The following is a 27981-nucleotide window of genomic DNA, read 5'->3' on the forward strand; positions in this document are numbered from 1 at the left end:
AAAATACATTTAACGAGTGTGTTACATCTCGTTATCTCATCACCTTTGCTTTCGCTCTAAACTAACGAATGAAGGCTTATTTGTTAAACTGTTAACAAATAAAGAACAAATGAATGGTTATTCGTTAAAATCTTAACGAATGAACCATCCGTTTGTCTTGGGAAGGGTGTTATAATAACCCTAATGAACGAATGTCAATCCACCCATTAACACTTTTTTCTCTCGAAAAACCCAGTTTCCACGCAAACCTCTTGCAATTTTTTTCCAGAAAATTTGTGATCATAAATCGTGTATTTGATCATCGATAGTGATTCTGAAAGTATAGATGAACACCTTGGTAGTTTTGATTTGATTTTTGATCCATTATTGAAAGGTTTTGACGTTAAAACCCTTAAAGAAATGAAATTGAATTATTTGATCTTCTAAAGGAACACTAAAATCAAATTAGAACTTGTAGGGGTGTTATTGATGGTTCATCGATAACCGAGAACACAATTTTAATATAAATGGAAATGTTTTGAGTGATTTCAGAATTTAAAAGTACTTGGTTGACTTTATGGGTTCATCCCAAATTGGACTGTGATTGTTAAAAGTCAAAGGATTGCATTCGTTAAATTCATTCATATCCTAATTTGTTGATGTGATTAACCAATGAACTCATTCGTTGGTTGTACTAACGATTGAGCTTCTATCTTACATAAAGAATGCGCATAACTTAACGAATGAGTCTGTTCGTTAAAAGGTACTAACGAATGTGATTATTCGTTAGTTATTTTTAAACAACTGAGAATTGATGTAATTCGTTATATCTTAATTAATTACAAATCAGGGCAATTTAGTCATTTAACTTATATTTCAAATATTAACAAGAGTGTTTATGAAGAAATGGTTGAAAATCAATAGATAAACGTTCCCGAGGGAAAGCAAGAGCAGCCAATTGTTAAAGAGGCTCGATTAATACATGCACACTCAAGTTGTAACATCTTGAAAATTTCGATCCAAAAACGTCAAGTAATCAAAGTCATGGACCAAATTGAAAAATTTGATTTTCTTGACCCATCGCGATAAGTGATGGATCAAAAGACAGCCCATCGCGTATCGTGATGTGTATGTTAAAAAGTCCCAGGTTGGGCGGTGTCACGATACGCGATCCACCAAACACACTCGTCATCGCGTATGACGAGGCCTGACAAGAAATGACACGTGCCACGCCACATGTCCCAACGTGTCCAGCCACATGGCACACGTGGCAAGGCTAGTTATTACACGACGAGGCTATACGCGATGGCCTCCCAAGGTCCCATCTCGTATAGCGATGGAATATAATATTCAAAATGTTGTCGCCAGATCCATCGCGTATCGCGATGGGTAGCCTGATCAGCTCTATAAATAGGTCTTCAAGCCCATACATTTCATCATCACATCTCACTCTCTCTCTAAAACATACTCTCCCAGTACTTCGTAAACCGTGCCACCGACCCAACAATCCTACCTCGAAAACCGTGTGTAACATCGCGTAAATAACCCTATAAAAATGTAGCTAATTATACTAACTTTTACAAGTCTTGGGACTAAAATGTAAATTCTGGAAATCTGAATTCATCGCGATACGCGACGGGTCAAGCTAGAACCCATCGCGTAGCGCGATGGACTTGCACACAATCCCAGTTTTGGGCGGCGTAGCGCTACGCGATGGCTCATATCCATAGGACCATCGCGTATCGCGATGACTAGGTTAAGTAATTGTGGACATGTGTCCAACTGCGTGTCAACACGTGGCGCATTATGACAGACCACAAGTCACAAGCAGATAAGGCGGTGTCATTTTGCGGCGTCGCGATACGTGACAGGTTAAAGGGAAACCCATCGCGTACCGCGATGGGTCTCTAACAACGCCTATAAAAGGGGGAGACGGGTATGAGGCTTTCTCATTCCAAAATTTACTCCACTTTCACATAGTTAACATAGGAAGGCGTACCCAATAACCGAGATGAGCCGACGTGCCATTTTCTCGAAGTGCGTGCAAGTAACGAAGTCATAAACGAGTGGCAATCATATAAGCAAGTAGATCAAGATCCTACCCTCAAGTATTTCTTAGTATATCAATCCGAGTATCCGTGTTAAGGTAGGTTTATGTTTAAGTTATTTAAGTTATAGCTTAGACATCAATCAAGGCTATGGCCTTTAACCTTGAAAATATTTTATAAACATTCACAAACGAGTTTTCATAAACATTTCTTCCTAATAAAGTAATGTTAACAAAAAGATATATTTTGACGGGCATGTAGTAAACTATAAGGGGGGATATCACTACTAGTGAGTTTCTTGCCTAAGGAAAAGTAATTCGTACAAATCCCAATCATCTGAGGGACCCGTTTACTTACCTGGAGAAACTCACCAACGTGTTATAACCTGTTAAGCCAAAGCATGCTATATCAAACGTCACATAAAACAAAGTGTTTTCATTTACAATCAAAGAAAAAAATTTCAAGGTTAAGCTTAACAATCATAGCTTAATCAAGGAACATCATTTAAATATTTATACAGACCTATTTATGTATAAGTTAATATTATTCTCAATCAATCAAAGGTTTCAAATGCACCGACTGTACAGGTGAATACGTTAACCATTACAATCAGTCAAAATATATTTATACTTATTATGATAAACGGGTGTTTGTCTTAACGAGTCAGTCAACGTTTACATGAGATTACGTGATATCTAAAACGTTATAATACAAAGTAGAAAATAAAATCAACTCAGGTCAATTACACATGTGTCTGGATCCAAACATAATTGTTCAGCCTAAACAGTCAAAGGCTACGTGGCCGCGGGCTAACGGTCATAACTAGTTCTCCATTAAGGGCTACGTGGCTCGGAGAACACATTTGTGTGTGTAGGGTAATGTTAGTAGTTCAGTATCTCGTGTTTTGTATGTGTCTGTAATCATGTTAGATTGTTTGTTTTGGTTTTGAATATGGTTTTACACAAGTTCGCCTGGGATGTAGGCGAACTTGGAGACAAGCGAAGTTATGACAACTTCGCCTAGTATGTTAGGCGAAGTTGTCGAGGTTATATAAACCTCAACTTCGGCTTTGGTTAATAAGTTTTTTTGACGAACGTGTTGGTGATTATTGATACCACGTGTTGAAGTGTTGCAATACAAACGTGTTCATTAGTATTGTAACGTGTCTATGTTTATCGGTTCAACGTATTATCTATCTTACGCTCGTATCGTAATACGTGGGAATTCCGCACCCTCGTGTTACGAGATACTCCTGTGTAGATCCGGCTGGGAACCTACAATTGGTATCAGAGCATTTGCTCGTGATTGTGTGGTTCGGGATTATCACACGGGTGTTAAGATCGTTCCGTTCGACTATTCGCGGAACGAGTTTACGTTGAAATACCTAGTTTTTGTGTCTTGCCCATCTCCCACCATCAAATATAACCCAATACACCTTCGCATACCTCGCAATACATCCAATTAAAACCTGTAAAAACTTGTGTTCATCAGGCGAAGTTGCAGTCGTCTTTCGTAGGGTTTAAGCGAACTTATAAGGTTTAAGCGAAGTTATAGTGCAAGCAAAGTTGAGTGTAAGCGAAGTTGAAGTCCAAGCGAAGTTAAGCAAGCACAAGCGAAGTTAACAACAACTTCGCCCAAGCGAAGTTAAGCACAAGCGAAGTTATTATAACTTCGCTATCTGATCACCGTTTATTAAAAAAAAATTAAAATACTTTCTTTGTATTTCGAGTCATGTTTCTTTCAACTATGACTTCAATAAACATTACAGAACTGGTAAAAATGGAGGTTGAAGCCGGTTCAGCAACCAAAGCTCCAAAAATGCTTAAGGGTACCGATTTCGTTGCATGGAAAGATCGGTTTGAACAGTATGTGAAGTATCAAGATGCTAAGATATGGGTGTGCATTCAAGACAGATACATTCCACCAACATCCTTGTTTGAAGGTCGTGAACAAATTAAGAAGTACAATAAGATGGAAGAGGAGGAAAAGAAAATGTATGAGGCAGAGAGTAAAGCTCATGCAGCAATAACCATGGCTCTTCCACAAGAGATTCTTCATACCTTCAAGAAGTACAAAACTGCTAGAGAGCTATGGGAAGCACTAGAAAATAGATATGAAGGTAATGTGGGGATACGTGCTTCCAAGACAAAGCTGCTAAAAACCCAATTCTCTGTATTCAAGTATTTGAAAAATGAATCACTTGACGATATCATCACAAGATATTATCACTTGATGACCGAACTTAGTAATTACTCCTTTGAATACAAGGAAGAAGAGATAGTAGAGAAAATTCTTGATGCTCTTCCACAGAAATGAGAAATGTACACTGTTCTGATGAGAGAAGATAAGGACTTCGCCAAGATTGATTTGGAAACAGCGGTCAATAAGTTAAGAAATTTTGAACTTAACATGGTTCGGAAGGAGACACCAACTAATCAGGTTCAGGATCCGGGAATGTATGGTGCGAAAGTCACTCCAAGCTCAAGTTCAAAATCATAATCCACTGCCTACTACTCAAAGGGAGAATCAAACTCTAACTCAACTCGAAATGGTCATGTGATTCTCAATATGGATGGCGACGTATGTTTCGTAGCTGGAGGTAGTAATCCTTCAAAACCTCAAGCCACAACAGGAAATTTCTCGCCAAATGTTCCAAGCTACAACTACTCACAGATGCCCATGAGTGTTAAATCAGCTGAACAACAGTTTGCTCTCTATGCATCCTTCATTGCATCTTATGAGAACTACATCAAAGGTAAAATAGTCGACCCTGCAACTTTGGAAGAAGACTAAGATCAGATTGATGCTGATGATTTGGAAGAGATGGACCTGCAGTGGCAGATGGCTATGATAGTAAGAAGGGTAAAAAGATTCATGAAGTAAACGGGTAGAAAGTTCGTTGGAGAAAGACCAGGGTTTGATAAATCAAAGGTTCGATGTTACAACTGTCAACAAAATGGTCACTTTGCTAAGGAATGTACAAATGAGAGAGTCGAACGAAGTCAGAACAGGCCTGCACAACAGAATGGGGGAGGTAGTGAGAATAGGGCTATGGTATCTAGACAGAATGGTGGATACAACTCGAATATACAAGTTGAGGAAGTGTTCGAACAGGCTAATTTGGTAAACATCGAAACTGGAGGAAGTGAAAAGGAGACGGAAGAAAATCAAGCATATATGGCAGAAGTGAACGATCAGCTCTCTGAGGTAAGTTCTGAACTTCATTGTATACAATGTGAAAATCTGTCTGAGCAATTGAAAACAATAACTGATCAGTTTGTTAGTTTGGACACACAATTTAAAACGTTAAAAGAAGATCATCACTATACTAAAACTAGAGAAAACAGTTACTCGGTAAAAATAAAAGCTAGTGAAAAGGATATTAGAAGTCTTAAAGCCAGTCTAGCAGAAAAAATACAACTAATTAATCTCAGTTATAAAGTGTTAGAAGAAAAAACCAAACTAATTGCTGAAAAAGATAAACAGATAGCTGATTACCAGGTAAAAGTGGTGGAACTAAACAGAAAAATTGAACAATTTAGAAATTCATCAGCAATGTTAGATCACATCATAAGTGTTCAACGTTCCCCGGTTAACAAAGGGGGAATTGGATTTTCTGAAGTTCCACCACCGTATAACAATAACTATACTTATAATCCTAGTAATCAGCAATCTGCGAATGTTGAGATTAGTCAGACAGCTCCAATCAAAATTTCTACTAAAGAACCTGAAGTTAATAAGAGCGAAACGAGTAAGCCAATCTCTAATGTTGAGATTTCTGTTCCTAGCTCTGTCTCATCAAATTCGGACAAGTCATCCGAATCGGGTGAGATAAAAGAAGAGGTAGTGTTACTAAAACGTGGGGAGAAATATAAGCCCGATAAAAGGAATTCTTCCCTAAATCCGTTTGTCCCACCATATGTTAGACAAACGGGTAGTAATGCAACCTCGACATCTGCAACAACTGTTGAGACGAAAGTTGAAAACAGAAGTTGTTTCAGATGCAATCAAGTAGGACACCTTATTGCTGATTGTCCTCTAAACCAGAGAAAATTTAGAGGTATGAGGCCTCCGAAAAACTGGGAATAAAACGAATATTAATACTGGTAAGAATGCGAACACACCAAATTTCAGACATTGGACTAATCCATGATTTCAAAGAAATCGGTCTCATTTTTCCCCAGTTAACCACCAAACCAACAATTATAATTAAGTTAATTCACTAAGGTTTGGATGGCCTCATAGCCAATCCGCTAGAAGGATTCCTTTCAGAACTTACAGAAACCATCCTCGACCTGACTTTGGGCAACCAAAGTACTGGATGCCGGTCAACAGATTTAATCGACCCAAGACCAGTAGGTCTTGGGTCCCCAGATTTTAATTTATTTCTTTAATTGTGCAGGAACAGTCAAACAGGGCTGTAAACAATCTGTGGGTTGTTGACAGTGGCTGTTCCCGGCACATGACTAGTAACAAGAATTTGTTACGTGACTGGAAATCTGTTCAAGGAGGAAGGGTTAGTTTCGCTGGAGAGAGTGGAGGTAGAATCAGTGGTATTGGAACTATGACAAATGGAATAATGAAGTTAGAGAAGGTGAATTTTGTTGAAGAGTTGAAGCATAACTTGCTGAGTGTATCTCAGATTTGTGACAAAGAATACACGGTGCATTTTACTAAAAATGAGGAAATCGTTCTTTATCCTGGTTTCAAGATACCAGAGGCCTGGGTGGTTATGAAAGCTCCAAGAGAAAAGAACACGTATGTAATGGATATGAGGTCAACTGAGATGAAAACAGAAGAGTCATGTCTTCTGTCAAAGGCAACTGAGTCGGAGTCAGAGTTATGGCATCGAAGAATGGGACATATACATCTTCGCAAAATGAATTACATTGTTAAGAATGGGCTGGTTCTTGGAGTTCCCATAAAGAATTTTAACTTTAAAGATCAATGCTTGTCGTGCAAGAAAGGAAAGCAACACAAAAAACCTTATCACTCCAAGAAGGTTAACTCAATTGTCTTTACCCTAGACCTACTTCATATGGATATCTTTGGTCCCGTGAATGTAAAGAGTCTAGGTGGAACGTCATACTGCTTGGTTGTAACCGATGATTACTCGCGATACTATTGGGTATACTTTCTGAAGGCAAAAGATGAGACAGTTCAGTTGGTAATTAACTTGATTACCAAGGTTGAAAATATTGTTGGGAGAAAGGTTAAGTACATCAGGAGTGATAATGGTACAGAGTTCAAGAACTATCAGATGGAGATGTTCTGCTTACATAAAGGGATAGAACATCAGTACAGCGCCCCGTATACTCCGCAACAAAATGGGGTAGCTGAGAGGAAGAATAGAACGCTAATCGAAGGAGCCAGAACCATGCTGGCAGATGCTAAACTTCCCGTGGTGTTCTGGGCTGAGGCTGTTGCCACAGCCTGTTATATCCTTAATCGTGTTTTAACTGTTAAAAGATTAAATAAAACTTGTTATGAACTCATGCATGGTAGAAAGCCAAACTTGAATGGTCTCGAACCTTTCGGGTCCCCATGTTCGATATTAAAGACAAACTCAAAATTTGGTGAGAAAGCCGACGAAGGTATTTTAGTCGGATATGTTGTTGGGAAACCCAACGGAAGAGTCTTTAATTTATCGAACATCAAGGTTGAGGTGGTATGTAACGCTGACATTACGAGTTACAAATCACCAAGGCCTAGCACGGGACCCGCTGAAGCTTTCGACTATGATAAACTCTTCAAATCTTTTAGTGTGCCTTACTTGGATTTTGCAGAAGTTGATGAGAAACTTGCTTCACAGATTCTTTATGATGAGGAGGAAAATATTTTGCAACGTCCGCAATACGACGAAAGTCAACCTTCATCGTCAAGTGCCGTTGATACTCCTGCTGTCTCTACTGAAGAAGAATTCTACAATCCATTTCACTCTCAACATCAATCACCCACTGATGAACTCTCTTCAAATTTAGAAAACAATCTGGAAGTCTGTCCAGTTCAGACTACTGGGATTCACAAAAATCACCATTTGGAGAACGTGATAGGTAATCTGTCTGACGGTGTTCAAACAAGAAGAAGTTTGGATGAACACACATGTGTTTACGCAAGCATTAAATACACGGGTATCATAAACGAATGCTTGTACACCTGCTTCATCAGCCAGATTGAACCGAAGAATTATCAAATGGCTCTAAAGGATAGCTCGTGGGTCGAAGCTATGCAAGAAGAATTAGCACAGTTTGAGAAGATGGAAGTATGAAAATTAGTTGAAAAACTACAGAATGTAAATGCTATTGGTACAAAGTGGGTTTTTAAATGTAAGAGAGATGAGAAATGGATAATCATACGGAACAAGGCAAGGCTGGTAGTAAAAGGGTTTAATCAGCAAGAAGGAATCGACTACAACGAAGTGTTTGCTCCTGTGGCAAGATTGGAGGCAATTCGACTATTTTTGGCATTTGCTGCACACAAATAGATGAAAGTGTTCCAGTTAGATGTGAAAAGTTCCTTCCTTAATGGTAAAGTCGATGAAGTGGTGTATGTCGAACAACCTCCGGGATTCCCTGACCCAAATTTTCCTGATCTTGTGTACAAACTGAGTAAAGCTTTATATGGGCTACATCAGGCACCTCGTGGTCCGATTACTTGCTTGAGAATGGGTTCGAAAGAGGAAAGATCGATAGCACGCTGTTTGTCAAGAGAAAAGGGGAGATTTTCTACTAGTTCAAGTCTATGTGGACGACATCATTTTTGCTGCATCAAAAGTCGCCATGTGTCAGGAATTTGAAGCAGTCATGAAGAAGAGGTTTGAAATGAGCGCCATGGGCGAATTAACTTTCATTTTGGGATTGCAGGTAGATCAGAAGAAAGATGGGATGTTTATTCATCAAACAAAATATGTCCATGATGTGCTCAAACGCTTCAAGATGGACGATAGCACTCCATTTGATACTCCAGTTTGCGTCAACCACAAACTGGGTGCTGATTCTGACAATGATGAAGACGTTGATCCCACCCAATATCGAGCAATCATAGGTTCTATAATGTATCTAACTGCATCTAGACCTGATATTATGTTTGCAGTTTGTCTTTGTGCTCGTTTTCAGGCAAGCCCGAAGGAATCTCACATGAAGGGAGTGAAGAGAATATTAAGGTATCTCAAAGGCAAGCCTAAGTTGGGATTGTGATACACGAAAGGGGGAGAACTGGATTTGGTAGCTTACACAGATTCTGACTATGGAGGTTGCAATCAGAACAGGAAGTCAACAACCGGTGGATGTCAGTTTCTGGGAGGAAGATTGGTGTCGTGGCAGTGCAAGAAGCAGACCTCAGTAGCCATTTCCACCTGCGAAGCAGAGTACATGGCAGCATCAAACTGCTGCTCCCAGGTTCTTTGGATACAACAGCAATTGCACGATTACGGTCTGAATTTCACTCAAACTCCTATTTACATTGATAACACTACTGCAATATCAGTAACTAACAATCCCGTCAAACACAACAAAACTAAACATATTGACATTCGTCATCATTTTATACGGGATTGTGCTGAGAAGATATTAATTGTGCTTGATAAGGTTGATTCTTTGGATAATTTCGCCGATCTTTTTACTTAAGCGTTTGACAGATCCCGTTTTCAAAATCTTGTTGAGCTTAATGGGATGATCAATCCCGAGTAACCTTGTTTTCCATTTTATTTAAAAAAAAACATCACTATCGCTTAAAATTATGTCGGTTGCTTAAGTTTGAAGGACACATCTTCGGATATGTTTGGTCCTCACTTCTACTAGTAGATTATGATGATAGCCATTAACCAGATGACTGAAAGTGACCAGGGCGGTTTATGATGCGTTTTTATTCTTTCGCTGAAAAATAGTCGTTCATACTTAGTTAGAAGGACACATACTCGTATGTGGTCGGTCCAGCTGATCCAATGGATCTTCAGGACAGTCGTTTACCTAAAGACTTTGACTTGATCGGGGCGATAGAATTTAAATTTTTTTAGGGAGATGATATAATTTTTCAAGTCTATAACTTCGTAAGAAGTTTCAATACAATGTTTAAAAGAAAATTGATCCAACCATGGAAAGTGATAGAAAAACTAATTCTGTGTGCTTAACTGGTGAAGTTATTAGGCCTAAAAGACTAGAACAGCCATTGTAAGTTATGGTAGCTTTCTATGGTGCGTAAAAGTAGAAGTGATACAAACTAAATCTCATCGATTTAATGTGGAGAATCATTCTGAGTTGTGCATGTCTCCATATACATCTTTCCGAATGATAGGCAGAAAAGTGATTACCCAGTCATCCACAAGCCCGTGAGTGTTCTGATTCCCGAGAAGATGGTGTGTCAAGTACTTGCAGTGATCCAGATTCGGGACTTGCAGTCGTCTATTATTTGAAGCTGTATTAATATCTTTATTAAAAAAAATGTTGTTAAGCCTTCTGAAGCTTATGTTGTTTCAAATATCAATCAAGAGGCAAGAAAGAGAAAGGGAAGAAGACTCTAAAGATCGATATGTACTTAATGTTTAATCAGACACTACGGGTCGAAGTCAACTCGGGGTGACTTGGGGAAAGCCAAATACGCTTTGAGAATAGATAGGATGCATCACAATCTCTCATGTGATGTCCATCTAAAGTTTGAGCTTAATTGAACCTAATCCGTATCACAGAAGCGATGAAAACCATACTAAGTTTTATACCTGCTTACAACCTGTTTCTTTATGTCATAATACCGCTGAACATGGATCTATGTGACAGCCACTTAATTAGTATGATTCCTATTCGGATATTTTCTAAAACATGCAGGTTCTCGTCAAGACTGAAATTTGATCCCGTTTATTTAGTTACTAAAATCTTCATTGCTTATCTCGTTTTATGGTTTAAAACTTGGTTACTTGGTTCTTAAAAGCCATTCGCATTTTGATCAAATTTATAAGGTTTGTTTGTAAATTAAAATAGGCGAACTTGTGATAAGGTAAAGAAGCGAAGTTGACCTCTTGGTTGACCTTAAGCGAAGTTATGACAGGCTGTTTAGCAAGCGAAGTTGTCACAGGGGTGAAGTTAACCTTAACTTCGCCCATGTATTTTAAAACTTATAAGGGGTCAGGTCAAACACTTTCCAAACTTTCAGAAACACGGCGAACTTATAACCACTCCTTACACTCGGCGAACTTAAACCTTGACTCGAATCTCATTATTATCTGTTTCTAGTCCGTGTTAAAGGTGTGTAGGATCGGTATAACATGTAATTCATATTAATGGTGATAATCAGAGTCCTTGGTGATTCGATTTGTGACATAGTTTGTGCTAACCTTTAAACACTCGATAAACTATCTGGTTCTACTGTGTTTGTAACCCATTTAGTCTTCTAGACCTCAATAGAACTATCCTTTCATGTTTTGATTCTCAAATTCTTCAAACTAAACCTTGATCGGATAATAGTGATACGCCGTTTCAGTTACAGGCGAAGTTAGGGTTTAGGCGAAGTTGTCCTCAACTTCGCCTATTCAAGATTACTTTAATCAGGTGTTCTGGTTTGTTCTCAGGCGAAGTTAGGGTTAGGCGAAGTTAAACTCAACTTCGCCTTATGTTTAACTTCGCCTGCTCAAGCTTTTATCATTAACTTCGCCTGCTCAAGCTTTTATCATTAACTCCGCCTGCTCAAGCTTTTATTATTTAAAAGTTCATTAGATGTTATCATAACTTCGCTCATGGTAACAGGCGAAGTTATGATCTGCTACGTCGATGTTCTAACTTAGACCGTTTGTTGTGCAGATATGGCTGCTGTGGCAGGAGCTGGTGGTGCTGGTGGTGACGAAGGTGGTGACAACAACCGACAGTTCTTTCCGGGTCACAACATGTATATTACTTTGGATCCGGATGCTAGTGGTATCGACGACTATCGCGAGATCATCTCCTTCCTCGTTCGCTCGCGTATTTTTCACGCCATCACTACTACTCTTCCCATTTCTCTACCAAATATTGAAGACTTTTTGCGAACGGTAGAATATGACTGTAGAGTTGATCCTCCGGTTATGCGCGCTACAGTGAACAATCAGGTGGTGCAGTTCTCGGCAGATCAAATCAGAGTCGCCTTGCAGTTCGGGGCTGAAACTACAGATGATCTAATAGATTTTCCGGCTCCATTCAGAGATGGTGCGTTTCTACGTATGGGCTATTTGGGTCCATTGGGTGACGCTCAAAGGTGAAAGGGATTTTTACTGGATCAGTGGCGTTTTCTGGTGCAAGTGATGATAGTGTGCATGTCGGGTCGTAAAGATGGTACAGACGGTATGGGGCAAGGATGCAATCTGCAATGACAGCCCTGACTTACAACAAGCCATACAGCTTTAGTCAGATGGTGTTTTATGAAATTGATCGTCAGAGACGCGCGGTCGCCAGGGAAAGATTTTTAATGTATCCGAGATTTTTACAGATGATTTTGAATCATGTAGCCCCTACGCTGCCTCAACGACGTCCTATCCGTTATGTTGAGAGTGTAAGTAAGAGGATCTTTGCGCAATGCAGGTCGTCAAGTGCTCGTAGCAAACCAGAGCTTCGTCCGCGGCACACTGCATTGTTTGGTTATTTGGTGAACCCTGCTTATATTGCTCCTCAAGGAGATGAATTTCGTGACCCGGCACCGCAACAGGCTGATGTTCCTCAACCACCTGTACAGCAAGCACTGCCTGCTGATCCTGTTGCAGCTCCGGAAGAACAGGTCAATCTTGAAGCAGCCTTTGGTGGCCAAGGGTTCTTTGACATGGAACAAATTGATCCAGCTGCTGAGGTTCGAGCCCCAGTAGCTAAGGCATCTGGTGTGAATGTTTCGATGGTAGCTACGTCTGTAGCAGATTCTGAGAGAACCGACTCTGACTCCTCCGCTGATGATATCGCTGAAGCACAATAGATTCTGGTCAGACAAGAAAGAATACATGGCAAGAGAAAGAAAGACTCGGATGACAGTGAATCTGACTTCGAGGAGGAGTTAGACCAGTTGATACGACGATCGAAGAAGGTTAGAACTGGTGAGGGTTCCAGAGTTGGTGAAAGCTCAAGGGTGGTTCGTTTCTCTCCACCCTCATTATCTGGTATGACTATGGTTCCTGCTTCTATGACTGTAACAGTACCGATTACCTCCAGTGTTCCCGTGGTGACAACGTCATCATCATTTAGTATTCCACCAACCACGTTTCAGTTTTCGGCTCCGGAGATAGTTTCCTTGCCACCTCCTACTGTTACTCCATCGGAGGTTGTTGCAAGATTTGTTGAGTCAACGTTGGTTGCTACTGCGGGGTTATCTGTCACAATACCACCCGCGGTTACTATTCAGCCTGCTTCTGATACTCCAGCCAGTTTGGGAATACCTCCACCTTATGCTCAAGACGTTTCTCACATGCATTTTTATTTTGATGCTACCTTGTCTGATTCTGAAAGGATAGCGGCTCTTGAACGGGTAGTTGCTGAATAGTCAAGGATCAATCTAATCCAGACTCAAGCTATCCAGCAACTTGTAGCAGAAAATCAGATCCAATCGTCCCTCCTTGTTGAACACGGTAAGTTATTTGATGCTCTTAAGGAGTTCTTAGCATCTCAGGGGGAGACGAGCTGCAAGGGCGACGAGTTGAGAACAAAGAAGAGTCAATATAGAGACGATGATCCCAATGCATCGAAAGGTGCAGGTGGTGAGTTGCCAAGAACTGAACAAACTCTTGGGACTTCCACATCTCAGGGGGAGTCAACTGGTACGGCAGGTGGATCAGGTGGTGAGAATGTTGTGGTTGTTGATGATGAGGAAACGTTGAGTGATGATGATGATGTGGGTGATGATGATGTGTTAACTATTGAGGAGATTGAAAAGATAGGAGAACAGATTGTGATTGATAGTGAGATAGAAGAAGGTGAGATTGTGGATGATAATGTAGAACATGAGATTCCAGACGTTGACAAGGTGAATGTGAGTCAATATATGGATGTGTCAGATGAGTCTGAGTGGGAAGAACAGCCGAGATGGAAAGAAGTCTACGCTCAGTGGTTTGTTAAGACGAAGAAGCCAGCGGTCCCAACGATGTTCAAAAAGAGTTACAATATCAAGGGGTATGTTGAGTCAAAGAAAGGTATTATTTGTTGGCTGTATGATGAGCAGTTAAAGTTATTTGTGATTAAACGCTTTGATGGGATTCAGTATTTTAAGAGGACGTTGAGATCTCTCAATACCTTGCCTGAGTGTGAGGTGAAGGATTTAGCCAGATTAAGATTGATTAACATGAGTGATGACAATATGGCTAGGATAATTGGGAAGATTGTGTGGAAAGAAAGTGTGAAAGAAAAGAAGTTTGAGTTGTTAAAGCCTCAGAAAGGGAAGTTGGTTGAAGATAAGGAAAGGGGAATGCGAGCTGATGGCAAACCTTGGATGGTGATGAAATATAAGCCGATTCGGTGTTTGAAAGAAGTGCCGATGAAGACAATGCCCAAGGATGTTTTAAAGAGTCTCAAGTGGTGGTACGTTGATAGCCAAACAGCTGAAGCGGTTATGGAAGATGAAGACGAACAGGAAATTCTCAGAGTGTATGATCCCATGCACTTGATAAATTTGTCTCAAGCTGACTTGCAGGTGCTAAACGATAAGAAGATATTCTATATTCCTGCATGGAAAGATGAAGCCAAGAAGTACCTGAGGGTGGTCTCGGTCTGTGTAAGGCAGGGCGTTCATGCTTGAAGACGGGTGACACGAGATTTTTGGGATTACGACACGAGAATGAAGATAGAGCTATGAAGCTACTACCAAGGGGGAGTCTGTTGGTGCATAATGTCAGTAGTTCAGTATCTCGTGTTTTGTATGTGTCTGTAATCATGTTAGATTGTTTGTTTTGGTTTTGAATATGGTTTTACACAAGTTCGCCTGGGATGTAGGCGAACTTGGAGACAAGCGAAGTTATGACAACTTTGCCTAGTATGTTAGGCGAAGTTGTCGAGGTTATATAAACCTCAACTTCGGCTTTGGTTAATAAGTTTTTTTGACGAACGTGTTGGTGATTATTGATATCACGTGTTGAAGTGTTGCAATACAAACGTGTTCATTAGTATTGTAACGTGTCTTTGTTTATCGGTTCAACGTATTATCTATCTTACGCTCGTATCGTAATACGTGGGAATTCCGCACCCTCGTGTTACGAGATACTCCTGTGTAGATCCGGTTGGGAACCTACATAGGGCAATGGTACATATACCGGAGGTAGAAATACTTCCGCTGAGATTGACAAGAAAACTATATTTGTATTGTAACTTTTGTTCAAATGTTTTATAGAGTTATACATGTTCACCAGCACATAGCTGACATATTTTTCCAACCCATTGCAGGTGATTAAGCATTAGTAGGTATAGCAAGGATTGAAGTCTTTTGAAGATAGAAGCGCGCTACAAGATGGCTCCGTTTCTTATATAAAATCCTTGTAATATGAAACATATATTTTGTAAACCGATACTTGGGTATTTAATTCCCATGTAAATTTTCAATGTAAATTAATATTATATTCAACATAAAGTTTTCCGCTAAAATTAACCCATAAACTCTGATATATTTACAAAACAGGTACCAACTTGTGGACACACGCCTATGCCCTAAGTCGGGGTGTGACCCCGTGCAAAACCCGACGTTGCCTCGAAGTTCATGCAATCACGAGGTGAACAGAAGTTCCGCCTCGAAGTGCGTGCCGACGAGTCTCGACTACTGACGTACCTCGATTTTCATGCAAGAAAGTGTTGAGTAAGATTTCCTCGATAAACGTGAAAGCGTGGAAGTGTTGCCCGAGAGTCTAGGAAAAGTATAAGCCAATCAAGGTAGGGGTTCTGCCCAAGTAAAATATTAAATAGGCTTAGACCGTAGTCGAGGGTATACTCGATAACTCGGAAATATAAACAAAGAAAATATAAATAAAAGATATTGATATAGAAATAATTCTTTGTTAATAATGACAATATTATTTAAGATTCTTAAATAATAAATAAAGAAATAAAAGTATGTTTTTCTTTGAGAAGAAGAAACATAGTGTTTTGAAATATAAACGATCGAACTAAAGGTTCGAACATAGTAAATAAAGAAAATATATTTTGAACTAAAGGTTTAAAAAGAAAATATAATCAAGATAAAGATTATGCGAAAATGACTAAAGGTCTTACGCTAGATCGTTAATCTAGTAATAACAAATGGTTATACTTGTACTATAGGTCCGAGATAACAAGAAAGACGAACTCAATCAGTGAAGTGAAGCTTATTAAGCAAAAAGGTGAATACGCCCCAAACTTTTACAACTAAGATTAATCGAGTCAATTAAATAGATTACATGAGATTTCGTATCTCTAAAACATTATGAACAATAGTAATTGATAGCCCTCAAGCTATCGTGTACGTTTGTATGTATCCTTTCATATTTGATAGATGGTGGGCACACCGCGCCACACCTGGTTATTCCTCCGCCATGATGGGCCGGACCTAAGTTATGTCCGAGAGAAGGCAATCATGTGTATACTGATGCTAGACTGTCGCTATCTAGTCAAAACAATTAAATAAAGTTCCTAATCACCTAAGCAAGCTAGTGTAAGTAGGGTGTCGAACAACGAGGAGTATGTGGTCAATGCAATCGTTTAACTAATTTCTAATATTATGAAGTAATGGATTGTAGTTCTGATCACACAAGCAAATAAGATTAAGTTTCAATACTGATTCACACTTTAACAATTTCAAGCAATTAACAAAAGCAAATCACACCTAGGGTTCAAGAATGTACACAAACAGTAATCTCATGCAACCTAACATATTAACTATCATTGATTAAAACAGTCTGACTAACGAGTTAAACCTTAGGCACCAACAATCGCTAACACACGAAACTGGTTATCAAACAATCCCTACCAGTATGACTCAACTAAAGGCAATTGCATGCTTCATTGAATTCAACTAGTCAAAACAGTCCTATGAGCAATTATTATAGCAACCTACAAACTAATCGTTCTGATCAACGTAAACCTAAACCGACTGAATGCACAACAATACTAAACATCAATACTCTTAGATTAATCGAATAACAGTTACAAAGTAATTGTTCATTAATACATGAGAAAACTGAAAATGACATAAACTCTACATCCCGGGTATGACTCGAGGGATTTAGCCGAGCCTCGACATCATGGAATCTTCAATTAAAATGATAATGAACATAAAGATGATTTCGGTATGATGCGGAGTGATGGAATCGTCTTCTCTTAGCTTTGGAAACTGCCTGGAAGTAGTTGTTGAATGATAGGGTCGTCATAAGAAAAATAACCTTAAAACACTAACTTTCCCGTCTTCGTCACCCATTGCGATACGCGATGGGGTCTTCTGGGGTCCCTCGCGTATCACGATGGACCATAGTCAACAATTATTATTAAATCCCATCGTGATACGTGATGGGTCTTCAGGCTTGCCCATCACGTATCGCGATAGGTCTTCTAGCTCATCAGCAAATAAATTAATCTTTGGTACGAGTATTAGTACATGTTTTTATTGATTTCTGGTACGAGTACCATAGGTTATAGGTACGGGTACAGATACATGTATTTTCCCAAGCTCATCCCTACCTCTCACACTTTAGTTCCACATCGATGCTTGTCTGTGATCCCACGTCCGCCTGAAACCACCTCATCCGGAAGGGTGGAAATCCCTCCCGTTGTTGGTGCTCTAACATACACATATGTAGGTAATATGCATATGTGATAATATTTACATACGTGAAGATAAACAAAACAAAAGTTAAACACGTATAAACAAATTAGTTAACATGCACACTAAAAACCTCAAAGTTTTAAAATTTCAAGTTATTGATTCACAATTAGATAATTGATATTAATAACCCATTATCTAGTGGTATGATGTTTGTTTCTCCGTAAATGAGGTGGCGGGTTTAATCCTTGCAAATGTAAGATTAAAGAATACAAGGTTGGAAATTTTAATGTTAAAAGAAAGTATCTGACTAATAAATATTACCATGATATATAGCATGTTTCAATTCTTGCAAATACAAGACTAAAGAATTCAAGGATAAGAACGTATCTGACTAATAAATATTACCATCACTACAAGAAATTTGCTCTGACAAGACCATCTTTACCGACCACATGTGGTCCGGTAAAACTTTTACCAACCACATGTGGTCGGTATAGAGTGGCCACTAGAAAACGGTCGGGACAAGTCATAATTGTGGTTGGTATAACTTCGGTCTTTCCCGACCACAAGTGGTCACAAAAAGTTTGGTCTCAAAATTTTTACTCATTTAAAAATAAATGTAAAATAAAAATTAAAAAACTTTTACCGACACCACGTGGTCGGTATACATATACTTTACCGACGACTTGTGGTCGGTACAGGATTTATTTAAAAACCATTTTTTTTAATATTTAATTTTACAGAATAATATAAATTTAATGCCTAATAAATAGAAAAAAACCTACACATAATTCAAACCTAATACAATATTACCAAACATCGATTCATACATAATTAAACATAAACAAAATGTTACCAAACGTAGCTTCGTATATAATTAAACCTAAACAAAATATTACCAAACGTCCTAAGTTACTTAGGTTCATTGTATTACAAGCCATTAAATTATCACAACCAAATACCTAGCAATCTTCACCCTCGCTTCCTTCATCATCTTCATCCTCATTACCTTCTTTATCTTCACCCTCGTCAATTTGAATCGACTTATCATTTTGCCTCTTGGTTAACTCACATATTTGGTCTACCAACCCGCTCACTGTTTCTTGCATTTGTTCCCATTGTTCAGGTGTAGCAAAAGACGTCCCACAAGATGGATCATAAGGTGTATACCTCACTTTCCGGTTGGGCGTTTCGCATTTTGTTTAGCCCGATTTGTATTTTTTCCTATATTAAACAATACATGAATAAGAAGTATTAGAAAATTGCAAACTTATATATATTTAAACAAATCAATACACCCATATACATATATAAACGTATACATACACATTCCAGGTCAAACGGGCCAAACGAGTCCTGTTCGTAATACTAAAACTTACACACTGTACATATATACACGTATACAAATACATAATAACAAGTTTAAAAAAATGCAAACCTATATATATTTAAACAAGCCAATACACATATACACATATACATACATAAATATCCTGGTCAAACGGGCCAAACGAATTGTGTTTGTAATACTAACACTAATACAATGTACATATATACGCTACACACATACACATTCCAGGTCAAATAAGCCAAACAAGTTGCATTCATAATACTAGCACTTATACAAATACATATATGCCCGTATCCAAATACATGAATAAAAAATAAAAAAATGCAACTTATATATATTTAAACAAACCAATACACACATACATATATACACGTATATATACATACAGATTCTGGGTTAAACGTTCCTAACGAGTCGTGTTCGTATTATATCAATACACGTTTTCACATACAAATTCATAGCAATACACAATAGACATACATATACGACATACATATGCATTTACACACACACATATACGTATACTCATACATATACATCGATATGGATACATACATGCATAGACACACACACATGCACGTATCAATACATGTATTCATACACATGACATACTTATACACAATAAGCAAACATATACATTCATATACATATACACACATACATCGCGTATCAATACATAAGCATATTCATTTACACACACATACGCATATACTCATACATATACATTCATATGGATACATAATACATCATACATACATACACACATAGGCATACATACACAAAGATTAGAATTAAAAATAACAAAGATTAGAATAAAACCAACCTATCACGACCACATGTGGTCGAGAAAAGGTTTTTAGATGGCGCTCAAAATTCATCCCTCCCGCTTACTTAAACAAAAATTTAAATTAAAATTAAACCAACCTATACCGACCACATGTGGTCGGTATAGGTGTTCTAAAAACACATATACACAGCTGACGGCAAAAAAAAAATCAAAAAAAAAGATATTTACTTTTTCCCGACCACATGTGGTCGGAATAAAATTTCGTGAAGAGCCAAACTTCCCGCTAAATCTATCTCGACCACATGTGGTCGGTAAAGGGTTTGTCATAAGTGAAATCTGGTCAAAACCTATAGTGACCCCATGTGGTCGGTACAGGTATCCTATAGCGACCACAGTTGTGGTCGGTATAAGAGCGGTCCTGTCAGAACAAATTTCTTGTAGTGCATGATATACATCATGGTTCAATCCTTACAAATGTAAGATTAAAGAATTCAAGGTTGAAAATTTTAATATTAAAAGAAGGTACCTGAATAATAAATAGTTTCATGATGTATATGAAATTGATGATATATTTTAAATAAATTGGTTGTGGCCCAATGGTAGAGCACTCACTTTATTAGTGAGAGGTAGGGAGTTCAAACCTCACTATCACTAATTTATATGAGAGATATGAGGGATGACCCTGGCTTGTCAGGTATCGAGTCTTGATCTCACCCGGTTTTACTGGCTTCTCGCTGTCATGCCGTTTGGCGGGCGTGGGGTCGGGTTTTATCTGCGGAATCCCTCAATAGGTGAACCGCTAGGGGCTCCGTCCGTCCAGACTCGTGGCCGGCTCGGGCTACCTTTAGCTAACGAGGGCCGCGTACGGAGTGTCCGGCATTACTTAGTTGGTCGTTCCAAAAAAAATAAATAATATATTTTAATGGCATTTATGAGATTTTATATCCAGTTTTATTATCTTAACAATGCTTGTATCTACTCCCAATACTTAAAATACCTAAGTGAACACCGACAAAGAGGATATTTATCAATGAAGGCAAAACCCCTTAATTAAGTTAAGTTTCAACTCTAAAATCATATAATTCAAAACCTTAGCCATCACCTTATACAACCGATCAAAAGGCTAATGCTATAAAACAGAAGAAGCGGTTAAATGATTTAAATGTTATTAAATATGATTTTAATTTAGATAAAATACATAAATAATAGATATGCAAAATCAGTCATTTATGTATATCTTGATTTCCACAATATTTCGTATTGTTGTCACACATGCAAGCTTCATGCATGTGTACAATGCATATATTTATTTGTTCCAAACATTCGGCAACTTACATTTCATCTAGCTTGTAAGTAAGAAGATGTCGTTGAGAGATCTTATGACTCAGTTAGGGTCGGTGGCGGCTAGTGCTATGTTCATCTGGGCTATGTTCAGCCAATGGTTTCTAGAAGACTTCCATAATCATATACTCAAATACTTCCATAGACAGCTTGTAGCCTATTTCTACCCTTATATTGTTAAACCTTAGACAAGTGAATCAAGAACATCAAATATGATATTGCACGTTTATGCGACTCTTTTCATTAATAAGAAATATGAACAAAATATTTTCTACTCTTTCTACTATTCTCTACTCTAAACAAAAGAAACTTATGATGGGTTTATATAACACCCAATACCGTACTCCTACTCAAACTAGGAAACATAAACATACTAGACTTCTAATTTATTTAATAATAAGCAAAAAATAATTATGACACCAAGTTATTCAACTTGGTCCCTAAACTTTGGATCTCCACCAAACCGCCCCTTGAGATATTCCCTACCACCCTTATACTTTTCATATTAACCATTCGGGTCCTTCAAGTTGGTATTGCACCAAGTTTTACACTCCCTCTCAATGCCAACTTTCATTGTTCCTCCAAGATCCTTCACACCTTGTAACGCTCTCACTTCTTTGAGCTTAATTCTTGGATTCAACTTCATAACCCTACCAGCGGGTTTCTTTTTCCCAGTTACAATTGTACTCGCTTCGAGATTATCACTGTTTAGAACTTTATTATCAAGTTTCGGATAAGAAACAACTTTTGCTTTCTCAACTTCATGACCAACTATCATGGTACTCAAAGCAATTCTTCCATCCTTACTCGATGCATGCTCCCTGTCGAACTCAAGTCCTTTATCCGTTCGTTCATTCGGATCACTCGAACTTTGCATGAACCTCATGCAAACTCCAACATCAACTTTGTTGGTTTGTCGATTTTTAATGTTTTCTGTTCCACCATGACCACCCGTAACATGAGACGGAGCTACCTCCTCGTGCACTTCTTCCAACACGGTTTCTCTCTCGTCTTGTTCGGTTCCAGTCACGGTTACGTTTTGATCAACCGTACTTTCTTCTTCAAACACAATTTCCTCATCATCTAAATTCAAAATAACAATAGATGATTCCACGGTTACCTTTAATGGCGACTTTGGCACTACTTCCTGACTTGTCCACCAACAGGAGCCTTCTTCAAACCATTCATCTACCAGATTCGGTTTGAATTCGGTATCAACTGTGTATTTTCCTTGAACCTCGGCCATATTAGCCTCCACATCCCACGATTCTTCTTCTGTAACAACAGCTGCATTACCTTCCTCCCTATGTTCTCGACAGGACCTTGCCATATGCCCTTTTTGTCCACAATTATGGCACCTAAATGGAAACTGCTTTGGTTGGTACCTTGATTCCTTGCCTCGGTTCTCTTCGTCCGATGAATCTTCTTCAGAGTTGTCATCTCGACCCTTTCGGTTCCATTCTCTCTTCTTGGGTCGCTCACGTTTCTCGTTCTCCCGATATTTACTCTTACCTTTCTCTCCATAACGGTAATGATTTTTACTAAACCGATGCTTCTCCTTTCTTTCGACATACAAGGCTTCGCTCTCGGTTTTAATTGACACACCGGCTAACTGTTCCGCTAAGGCTTCTTGTCCGGCAAGAATATTTTCGAACTCGGTTATACTCGGTTGGGTCACCCACCCTTGAATAGCGGTAACGAAACTACGATACTCCGGCCTTAAACCATGGATGAGTATCCGCTTCATACGAGCATCGCTAACCCGAGACTGTGGATCGAGTTCTTCAATCTCGCGACACAAATTCTTAACTTTACGAAAATATTGAGAAATTGGAAGATCTCCTTGGAAAACCGTCATCAACTCACCTTCGACTAATTGCAACCGAGCATCGTTCTTCTTCGTGAATAAGGTCTCTAGCGTATCCCACGCTTGCTTTGGGTATTCAAGATCTTGTATATGATCAAGAACATCATCATCAATCGTTGTCTTGATGATAAACATTGCCCGGCCCGCTTTCACCTGCCACTTTCCGATACTACCGTTAATATCGTTCGCAGGTTGTCTTGTCTCGATACCGTTCGTTACCTGCCAAAGATCTTGACCTTGAAGATACGACTTGATGCATGTCGACCATTGTTTGTAGTTGCTTTGATTCAGTTTCTTGATTCCTCCTAAAACCTGAAACTCTGCCGTTGTCTCAAATTCACTGATCTAATTCTTGCTATGCAAAACAATACCCAGAATAAGATTCTGTCTTATGCAGGTCTTCGATAATTTCTTCAAAAGCAAATTAATGCTTCTTCAAATTCTTGTTGACTTTCAAGGCAATATAGAAACACAATATATATAGTGTGGCCGTTGTAGACAATATATCACAAGAAGACAAACAAAACAATGAAATCTTGTTGATTCTTCTAAGACAAAAATATTACTTAACTTTCCAAATACTTAATCAAGAATTCAATTATAACTTACACACAAACCATGCGCCATCTTATTTGAAGGATAACAAAATATTGGGCGTTGATTTTTTTTTTTTCACACTTCCGAATTCTTTTTTTTTTCCGATGTGTCCTACTTAACACCTACAGCCAGATTCTTTACAACGACCAGAAAACACCTTCTATCGGAACCTCAACCGTAATCGGTTTCTTGGCCTCTTGATTGGACACTATTACTTCAATCAAGACTTGACACCGGTCGGAAACATGAGCCTGGATCGTTAGGCTTTGATACCACTTGTTAAACCTTAGACAAGTGAATCAAGAACACCAAACACGATATTGCATAAAACGTTTGTGCGACTCTTTTCATTAATAAGAAACATAAACAAAATATTTTCTACTCTTTCTACTCTTCTCTACTCTAAACAAAAGAAACTTATGATGGGTTTATATAACACCCAATACCATACTCCTACTCAAACTAGGAAACATAAACATACTAGATTTCTAATTTATTTAATAATAAGTAAAAGATAATTATGACACCAAGTTATTCAACTTGGTCCCTAAACTTTGGATCTTCACCAAACCGCCCCTTGAGATCTTCCGTACCACCCTTATACTTTTCGTATTAACCATTCGGGTCCTTCAAGTTGGTATTGCACCAAGTTTTACATATATCACCATCATTTATCATGAATACCAAGCAGACGAGTTCGAGCAAAGCACGAAGTTTATGGCCATTGAGCGATACCTCGGCACCCACTCAATAGACAGTGCTAAACACCTCAGAGCGAACACGATCGAGGACAGCAAACACCTTGTCCTCAGCATAGACACCTATGAAGAGGTCATGGATGACTTCAAAGGAATTAAGGTCTGGTGGAGAGCTGGCAAAATCATCCCCCAACAGCGACTTATGCACTCGTATTATGGCAATGATGAGAAGCGATACTATATGCTAACTTTGCATAGAAAGCACCGTGATATTGTCACCCGAGATTATGTGCGTCATGTGCTTGAACAAGGCCATGACATTACCACCAAAACTAGAAAGCGTAAGCTTTATACCAATAGCGAGGCCCACTATGGTAACACGGTCAGATGGAATTACATCATGTTCAAGCACCCGTCTACGTTTGATACACTTGCGATGGATCCAAATAAGAAGGAGGTTTTGGACGATCTTTGACGTTCCGCAAATCAAAAGATTATTACGAGAAGGTTTGTTATACGTACGACTTTATTATCTATTATATAAATAGTAAATAATTTCAACTAACTATTGGCATATAACAGTCAAAGCTATTGAAATGTTTGCTAACGATTTCATCTTTTAATACACTTGCTCTTAATGATTCGTGACTAACAGATCCCTAACGCCGTTAGTCGCTAGCCGTCAAAAAAACGTGTTTGGCCGAAAAACTCAACACGAACACGAACACCAACACCAACACCACTTGAAAACCACCACTGATCACTACCACCAAAACACCACCACCACCACTTGAACACCACCGCTAACAACTATCACCTGAACACCACCACCACCGCTGAAAACTACCACCTGAATACCACAACCAACACCTTACTCACTACCAACCAACCACCACCACTTGAGCACCATCAAATGACCCTAGCGGTGGTTTTATGATTCCAACGAATAATCGAAACTTTTACCAGAAAAAAATGTATAAAGTTCCGATTTAAAGTTACAACGATGTTTAGGATGAATAGGTTGAGTTTTTACTTTAATCTTTTTTAATTTTGCCAAAAATGAGTTTTCCGGCCAAAAATGTTTTTCCGGAGATCGGCAGCTAGCTACATCTGGATTCTTTTAGTTGTGGATCATTGGGAGTAAATATGTTTAAAAATGGGACCATTAGCAGACATTTGGTTGGTTGAGATTTTTATATGCCAATATAGTCGGTAGTTGAGATTATATAATCTAAATTCCTTTAATTTATTAATTTTTTTATATCGAACGACACTCTTTAATCATCCTCCTAAATTATTCTCCCTCCGTCCCATTATAAGTGTCGTAGTTTGATTTTTCAAGTCTTTTTTGTTTAACTTTGACCGACAATATTTTTGTTTGTGTTATATAATACTTGATGTAAAATATATGAATGGATTGGGTTTTAAATGTATTTTATATGATATAATTTTCATCAAGTATTATATGACACGAACAAAAATATTTACAGTAAAGGCTAAAAAAAGACTTGAAATGTCAAACTATGACACTTATAATGGGACGGAGGAAGTAAATTGTTGTCCATTATGAGATTCAACCCTTAAACTCAGAGAGAAATACTATTTTACACAACCATCCTTTAGTTAATTAAGTATGTTTATTAGTTATTATTTTATCCTTGGTTTGAATATATTAAGATCATTCACAATTGATTATTATATTAGTGGGTTAGCTTTATATATTTGTAGATCTAGTTTGTTATTTAATAAACTATCAAATATTATTCAGCAATATTGTTTTGTTCTCTCGTTTTAAAGGTGGGCAAGTCATGGAAAAGAGGATATCTTCTTTATGGTCCACCAGGAACCGGGAAGTCTAGCATGATTGCTGCCATTGCTAACCTTCTTAATTATGATATCTACGATCTTGAACTAACTTCTGTGAGCAGTAACACAGATTTGAGAAAGCCACTCATCGCTACATCGACTAAGTCCATAATCGTGATAGAGGATATCGATTGTTCCCTGGATCTCACGGGTCAGAGAAAGAAGGAAAAAAAGGATAATAAAGAAGATCAAAAGGACCCGGTTCAGGAACAAAATGATAAGGAGAGTGAAAAGAAAAAGAAAAGTGAGGTAACTTTGTCTGGGCTTTTGAACTTCATTGATGGATTATGGTCAGCTTGTGGTAGTGAGAGATTGATCGTATTCACTACGAATCATATTGAAAAGCTTGATCCGGCTCTTATTAGGAGAGGAAGAATGGATAAACATATTGAGATGTCGTATTGTTGTTTCGAAACGTTTAAGGTTCTTTCAAAGAACTATTTGAATATTGAATCTCATGAGTTGTTTGAAACTATTGAACGGATGTTGAAGGAGATTAACATGAGTCCAGCGGATGTTGCTGAAAATTTATGCCCAAATCTACTGAAGAAGATGCTGAGAGCTACTTGAAGGGATTGATCAAATCTCTGGAAAATGCAAAAGAAGAAGCAAGACTTAAAACTGTGGAGGATGCAGTAGAAAAGGGTGTAGGCGATGTTGATCAAAAGGAACAAGAATGTGATGGATCAAGCAAGACAGAATAAAGTAATCAGATATCAGCAAGTTTAACAAATTTTCATCGGTATTACAGTATGAGATTAGCATAAAAAAGTATGTTTTGGTATATGTTTATTGTTCATGTCCTGTTGTTTTAATATATAACGGGATTGAGCTTGTCTTATAGCATATAATAATAAAGCTCTAGATTACTTAGATGCATTTTATTTGGGATATACTTTTTTGTTTTCTAGAAAAGAGAAATATAATTGTCTTCCGCGGAAGCACATTCAATCCCTAATTCTTAAAATGCGCATATTGAGTCTCCGTGCCTTTCGGGCGGGCAAAAGGAGTCCATTCGTCAGATCACATCAAGGGCAATATCGACTTTACACCCCTAACTTGAAAGAATTCTCGTTTGCGTCCATGCATGTGCTTTATGAGGTATTTAGTTGTGTCCTTCATCTTCATCTCCATACTTACAGCAGCACCCAACCTTTGCTGGAAAACCCATCGACTCCGCCTCCTACTCCGCACCACGAGATCTTTTCCTAAATTCACCAAAATCACGTCCAATACACTCAAACCAATTGGGGGTAGAACTTAACAAGATAAAAAGTTTTGAAATACCCAACTGTTACCAATCAAAGTTGATGCTTGACAAAGAAAATTATCAAATCTTTCCCTAGATAGATTCACCATACTGCATATAACGAGTTACCTTGTATTTCAATTTGTTTAAATGAAATTTCATTACCCTCAAAGGTGAAGAACTAAATTGGTTTGAATTCATAAACTTGGATGCTTTAATAACATGAAAAAGTTCATAAAAGTAAACATATATGCAGGTTCTAGCGGTTGGAAATTCATTACACAAACCCTATAGCTTCTTAAAATTTGACATCATTATAACTTGTATATTGACATCTTTTAAAATGCCCCACTCAATTCAGTTTAACAAGAAAAAGAAGCAAAATATGAAACTACAAAAACCAAAATATTCAACTGCTAAACTGAAAAATTGAAACACATTAAGACATTGAAGATATAAGTATTTTGATGATAATTGTTCA

General features: G+C 38.2%; 1 pseudogene; it reads left to right on the forward strand.

Annotated features, from left to right (window-relative positions):
• The first annotated feature begins 21243 nt into the window (after positions 1–21243).
• LOC143621297 (AAA-ATPase At3g28580 pseudogene) lies at positions 21244–26955 on the forward strand (annotated as a pseudogene).
• The last annotated feature ends 1026 nt before the right edge of the window (positions 26956–27981 follow it).

The sequence above is a fragment of the Bidens hawaiensis genome, unplaced genomic scaffold, assembly GCF_021521415.1.
Source record: "Bidens hawaiensis isolate Kalapana, Puna unplaced genomic scaffold, B.hawaiensis_p1.1 tig00002839_1, whole genome shotgun sequence".
In the NCBI taxonomy this organism is placed as follows: Eukaryota; Viridiplantae; Streptophyta; class Magnoliopsida; order Asterales; family Asteraceae; genus Bidens; species Bidens hawaiensis.